Raw genomic sequence first — 7,134 nt, forward strand, 5'->3', positions numbered from 1 at the left:
CTGAGAAACAGCCTATAAATTTCTAGACTGACCATCTTGGACAGTGTAATTGGTCCAATCTCTCTCAAAGCAATTTCATACTATTCTACCCATATTGACCCAAAGTTTGATATTAACTCAAACCAACAAAAGAGCATAGTGGAGCAGAAATTAACAGATATGTAAACTCTAGCACATTCTTATTGCTGCATTAATTTTGAAGATGAGCACATTCTACCCACAACAGTGTTGTTCCAGGAAGCAGGGCTGGAGTAGTGGTAAATTGGAAGAGACTATTAATTGCACAATCGATAGAAAAGTAAAAATATGTTTAAAAACCTACAATAAACCTGTATCCAAAGGAGTCTTACATGCTAGTAATGTTCTGGACTTTGAATTCTGTGCTACAGGTTTGCAATAGACACACTTTGGCGTGGGTGTGTCTTGCTTCCTATCTGTCAAATGGTGAATATGCTTCACAGAGCTATGATGGTTTCTAGTGAGTGGTAAAATTCACAGAAGTTCCAGGTTACTCATGTAAGGGTCATTCCTTGTGCAAAGTTTGATATAGATAAAGTGGTTTCTTGGTCAATAATTTTAATTTCCTTCTTTTAAAGTCAGTGGGTTTCTTGTATAGTTCTGCTACAATTAGCTCAGGTTTAATTTCATCCATTTCCATGAAAGCAACACTTTGTACTGGTAAACCTTTTTTAAGCTTGTAGCATTTGAATTCAAAGAAGATAGCTGCAACTTTTGTTAATTTTACAGACTACCTCTGGGAATTAATTTCCACATTAAAATAAGCATATGTATCTTCTTTTCTTGAAGCCACAGGAGTATCTTGCACAGGAGTTAAATTTATGCCATTCAGATCCTTTACACCAACTGTGATATAGGGATCAATGCACTGCCCAGCATCTTTCAGACCAACATTCTTAATTCTGATAGTGAATAACATTATTCCTGGCTCTGATGACAACCTTGGTAATAATGTACCAAGAACTCTAGCAGGAGAGAAACCAGGAGACCCTACTCCAGCACCACCCTCTTCTTCATCTTCTTCACCAGGTGCTACAATTCTTCTTAAGTGAACAGGCTGAACGTCTAATGGGAATTCTTTATTATAGAATATTATTAAGAATGTTCTTTAGGATTGGTTCTAGCTTCTCCAAGTCTTCCAGCTTAAATTTATGGGACTACGTGGACTATAAAGATGCACTTCATAAGTCTAAGCATGTTGCAATTTTGCCTATGGTTTTATTTTGTCCTTCTGTGAACTTAGAATTATTGTGTTGAGCTTGGGCCTTGTTTTGTAGATGTCTTGCTAATATCTGATACTTGTATATTGCCTCCACCAGCTGGCCCTAAAAGTCAAAGTTGGAGCTTCTCCTAAAACTGGATCGCCAACACTGCAGCAGACTCTAAGTTACCATCAAAATGGCTGGTCCCCTTCCTGTGCCCTCTCTCCCTTACCCAAGTAAGGCTTGGCTCTAGAGCACCATCCTCCTCGGGGTTGGCCCCGACATTAACAGGGCCAAGAGGGACTGCTAAGGCCACCACCTCCACCTGCCAAGGACATCATCTCCCATTTTTGATGGGGCTGCTGTGATGATTAAAGGAGACACTACTACAGATAAAGCACACAGCTGAGAGTCCGAGGTACATCAAGCACTTTAAAAAAGTTAACTCTTATTATTGTCGCCATTATCATCTTCCATCTATAATTATGTCATCTGCTGCAACGATAATGCAGGTAAAGAGCAGCAGTTGTTGAGCCCCAAATTTTGCAAGTATTTCTTGATCATGGATCAACATCTGGCAGCCACTGACCAACAAAAATACAAGAAGCACCTTCCAGATGCCGCCTACCCTGTGGGCTGAGTTACTGGAGTATGTTTTAATCCAGACATTGTAGTGCTCAATGATTGCTGAGGAGAGAGTGAGGATGAGGAATGCTTATATATTACCAGGATGGCAAAGTTCAGGTTCACAGGCATTGAGCACCTAGAAAAACCATGAGAAATGACCATTTAAGCCAGGGCAGCAGTGGTGCTTCCTCCACATAGAGGATTCATAGGCCACATCGATTATGCACTGACTAATCTAATTTTTAATTTCACACATACTTGTTAAATGCTTCTCTTGTGCCAGGAGCCATCCCATGTCCTGGAGATACTTCACTGAACGAGGGAAAATAAGAATCCTGTACCCCAGCATCTAACCTTCTTGGGGAGAAGCAGATAATAAACAAGAAAAAAAATAATCCAGAGAGCTTCCGATGGTGATTACCCTTATGAAGAAAATAAAGGAGAAAATGTGACATATAGTGAGTAGCAGAGCAGGGCCACAGTAGGCTAACTGCTGGTGGGTAGTAAGAAGGTGGTACTTGAGCTCGGAACCAGAGCCCAGAAGAGTCAGGATTACTTAATTGTTATATAGTCCTATCCCTAGGGCTCCTAAGTCACTTCCCCACAACTCTCAGGACTAGAAGTGAGAGACACTAATAAGGAAAGAATGGAATTGATCTTTAAATACAGATTGACATTATCAGACAAAACCCAGATGGAAAGAAGATATTGGAATGGGCACAGGATGGGAAGAAGTTGTTCTGGAAGGAGCTCAGGAAGTTGTAAGTAACCAGAAAGATAAGGAGACTGTTAGGAAAAATTATCTATGGTTATAAGACCTTCCTTATGGAATTGCTTTTAAGCTACCCAAATGTCAATCAGACAAGTTTATGACTATGCTGGCTCTTAGGTGGTCTCCTACGACCCCAACTCCTGGTATTTGTGCCCTTGTATATCCATCTTCCCTTGAGTGTGGGCAGGACTTTTGACTTGTTTCTAACCAATAGATGAGTGATGAGCTATCACTGCCATGATTACATTACAAGAGAAGTAGACACTCTCTTCACTGGCTTTAGTGAAGAAAGGGAACTGAGACAGCCTCCAGCCAAGAATCAGCTAGAAACTGAGGCCCTCAATCCAATAGGTTGCAAGGAACCAAATTCTGCCAACAACATCATGAGCTTAGAAGGTAATCCTTTCCTGGTTGAGCCTTGAGATTAGATCACAGCCCCAAACAACACCTTGAATTCAGTCTTGTGAGACATCCTAAAGGATCAGGTAAGCTGTACCAGGACTCTTGACCACAGACATTGTGAGGTAATAAATGTATGTTGTATTAAGCCACCAAGTTTGTGATATTTTATTATACAGCAATAGAAAATCAATACACTGACATTAATGAAAATGGACAGGACTGCTAAAGTGTTTATAGAACCCACAAAAAAATCACTTGGAAATGAAGAAGTCAGGAGTATAATCATTCCCTTAATGTTCCACAGAACACTTATGTGACAGGTAAGACCTGAGCACAGGAACACTGAGAGTTAAGACTTGTCCTCCGTGCTTAAGGAACTCGGCCAAAAAGAGGTTGTCAGACAAATTGAGATGAGGGTGGGGAACATCCATGGTGGTAAACAGAAAGTAGTCTGCATTAATTTAGGAGATGTAGAATTATGGTCACAGCTGGACTTTTTTGCTTATCAAAAAATTAAATAAACTTGATTATAATTTTAAAAAATCAATACATAATGATTGTTTTTAAAATGAAAGTATTACAGAAGGGTATAAAATAAAAAGTAAGTTCTCCCTCTTCTCCTCTCAGATCCCCATTTCCATACCTAAAAAAGTACCAGTCATTACAGTCATTACAATTTCTTATTTGTCCTTTGAGAAATTGTCTGCAAATGTACAATGCACAGGTATACTCTTTACTATAAATTAGATTAAACTATGCATACTATTCTGTCTCTTACTTTTTTCAAGCCAATAATTTGTCATTCTTTCAATATCTGCACATTCCAATTAGCTTGTCTTTTTACATGGCTGCATAATATTCCTTTGTATAAATATACCTTAGTTTACGTAAAGAGTCCCCTGTTGCTTAGCATAGAAGTTGTTTCCATGTTTTTGCTATCATAATAGATACAATATGTGAATCTTTGCTCACTTCTATAGCTGTAGGAAAAATAACTGGTTGTGGGGTAGAATGTGCTGCCAATCTATCCTCAGAAATTACCCCCATTTTACTTTCACACTCAATCTAAATAGCCCTTTTAGCCATACTTTGGTCAATGCTACATCTTAAGAATTTTTAAAATATTTTCCAATTGAATGGGTTAAAATTGTATCTAGTTTTCTTTATATTGTTTACATCTGAATTTTTACAAACTCTTTGCAGGTTGAATCTACTTAAAGAATGTAGGGTCATAAATAGAGGTTAGACATGAGGAATGAAACAGAGATGGTTGGGGAAAAAAAGTTGTTGTCATGTAAGAACATTTACTATAGGGCATTGTACCCAAAACCCCACACATGGTCATGATCTTGGCACCCAGCCATCAAAGTTTAGAGCCTACCTTTTTTTCTCTAAATTTCCACATAGTTTGTTTAGGGTAAAATTAGGACATTATAAAAGAAGCAATATGAATCAGGCACAATTAAATTGTATATTGAGTAGTTAATGAACATCAGAAGTTACTGGTGACTGGAATGTCCTTCTACAGAAATCTTCAAGAAAGGAGAGCTTAAGTTTCTGGGGAAATTGTTATCCTATGTGTGGTCATGCTTAAAGATTGCAAGAGCCCACACATTTTCTCTCTACTTTCTAGTTCTTGAAAGCTAAAGAAAATTACTTAACAGGAACCTCCCTACAAACAAATAGATATTATTAGGAGAATAAACCTCATAGATTTATAAGAGAAAAAAAAAGGAAATGCTTAGTTAACATGTATTAATATTCTGTTTCAACTGTATTCAACAGCTTTGAAGTACCTATGAGCTCACCAGGCTATGGGCTCGCTGCAATGGCAAACACACTGAAAGTAAAGAGGCTACTCAGGTCGCTCCATCTTGGAAGAGACTTTGCCAAAGACTGGATTATTTTTTAAGTCTATTTTTGCAGCAAAAGGAAGCCACAGGCATCTGAACGCTGGCTCCCCAGTTCAACACCTAATTTCTGCCAGGACATGAAGAGCACCTTCTGAAACTGCACCTCTGGAATTTGGGTGGGTTTAATTTGAGATTGGAGCATTTGGGTGGCTTTTGTGTTTGTTTCCTACCCAGTTCTCCTTCATCTTGGTCTTTCTTTCCTCTGAAGGACACTGTGTGCTCACCACACTTACTCCTGATCATCCCAAAACACAAATTCAAATTCATTTTTTAAAGGCTAATGACTGAGGGCTTGTCCTGTATTTTTGTTTTCCCCCAGCTATAGTCTACCTATGCCAACAAAAATGAGGGTATTCATTTATTTTTAAAAACCTCTACAAATCTTCAGTGACTCTTTGAGTATAAAATATTCATACTGTGACTCCAAATTACAGCTGGGAGCATAACCACTCAACAAGTACTTTTAGTTCAGATTCATTTTAGATTCAGACAAGCAAGGGAAGGAAATACGGGAAACACAAAGTCTCCTTTGAACGAACGAAATCCTGAATGGAGAAATTAGTGGGAAAATCCTGCCATTTCAAACCAACCCTAATGCCTCTGCCACAAGTTCAGTTATTTAGGGTTGAGGAGCCAGCTATGAAAACTATAGAAGGTAGATGCAGGGTGAGAACTGAATTGAGGAGCTTCTTAGGTAATAAACTGATTTAGAGAATTAAAGTAAGTCAATTAAATATGACTGTGTCCTAGCTGCATCTACTTTTATCACAATTATTCAGCACTTTCAGGAGAGCTATTCTGAGCATTTAGGCTTATCTATTCCAGACAGCTAGAAAGTTGATTTTATTATGGATTTGGATGCCACGGGGGGAAAATGGCCTAGATATTCAAAACCCACTTCTTGATTTTCATGAAGTGCTACCTGGAAGGTCTGGTTGCAAATCATTTTGCAAATGCAAATCTCAATCCCAAAAGGATTTTTTTTATTTCAGTAATCCTTATAATTGTTGTAATCCTGGTACAGATATTTTTAGAAGAAAAATGTTGCTTTTCTCTAAGCCTCCCAGATTTTTCAAATGGAGACATTTTGCAAATTGGAAGTGAACATTTTATTTGATGATGGTTTGAGGGAAATTTGCCAGCATTTGTGAGGTCTGCTGGGCTATGAGATCTTTGAAAGGTGCAAACGTAGAATTATTAAAGGTGATTCTTTTTGCCAGTGAGGTTCTACTTTTCTAACATTTCAGCTAACCCAACTAAGCCCTTTCTGGGAAAGGCCACACCCAAGCTCATACCAGAATGGCTTCAGGGATCACATCACTGGAGGTCCAGAGGGAGGGAAGTTTTCAAGTTAGTAAGTATAGTAGCATCATTAAAGACCTGGATTTCATCATATTTTTCTCTTCTTTCTCTGTGTGGTCGGTTTCATATGGAGTGGCAAATTATTCCCAGCAACTCTCACGACTGAAAGCTTCTTTAGCTACATCCAGGAAGAAGAGTGGCGATCTCTTCAAAAGAGCAAAGCACTTTTTAAATCCAGACACCTCCAGCACATGTTCACTGAGGCTCTTATGGAGTGTAAAGCCAACCCCAAACTGGTACCTATGGCCAGGGGGTTAAGTTGAGCTAACCAGCGTAGGCCTGAGCCCCAGACACTTGCAACAGCCAGAGTGGGGCATTAGCATCCCCCAAATGCAAGGACCAAATGGAAAAGATATGGATACCTAAGATATAGAGTTACCAAGAACTGACCAGGAAAAGAAGAGATGGATGTTGTAGAACCTGCTTATTTAGAGAGACCTGAGTAGTCATAGAGCGGCTAGGACTCCTAATCTCCCAAAGCCAGGCAGATCCCAAAGTGGCCAGATGACTTCTTGGGCTGCTGGCAAGGTTACGACCACTTTAGCAGGAGGCCTTCCTGAACTCTCTCTCTTTCCCATGTCCACCCCTGGAGCAAATGTAGAACTGTGTCAGCCACCCCGTATCTAGCTTAGACAAAAGCTGTCCCCAGGAACCAGTGGGGAGCTGATGTTGAAAGGTTGTGGTTTGTAGGCCCTTGCCACATGGCCCACTTCATAGGCTACTTCACTACATGGCAGCTTACTTCTTCAGTCTAGCCAGGGAGAGCCTCTGACCTTAATGAGGATCCAGGCCATCTTTTAAGAGCTCACCTGATGAAGTCAGGCTCCTCTTGGATCAT

General features: G+C 39.6%; 1 pseudogene; it reads right to left on the minus strand.

Moving 5' to 3' along the window:
• Positions 1 to 523: 523 nt before the first annotated feature.
• Positions 524 to 7,134, minus strand: LOC120611959 (axin interactor, dorsalization-associated protein-like; annotated as a pseudogene).

This window comes from Pteropus medius, unplaced genomic scaffold (genome assembly GCF_902729225.1).
Source record: "Pteropus medius unplaced genomic scaffold, Ma_sr-lr_union100, whole genome shotgun sequence".
NCBI lineage: Eukaryota > Metazoa > Chordata > Mammalia > Chiroptera > Pteropodidae > Pteropus > Pteropus medius.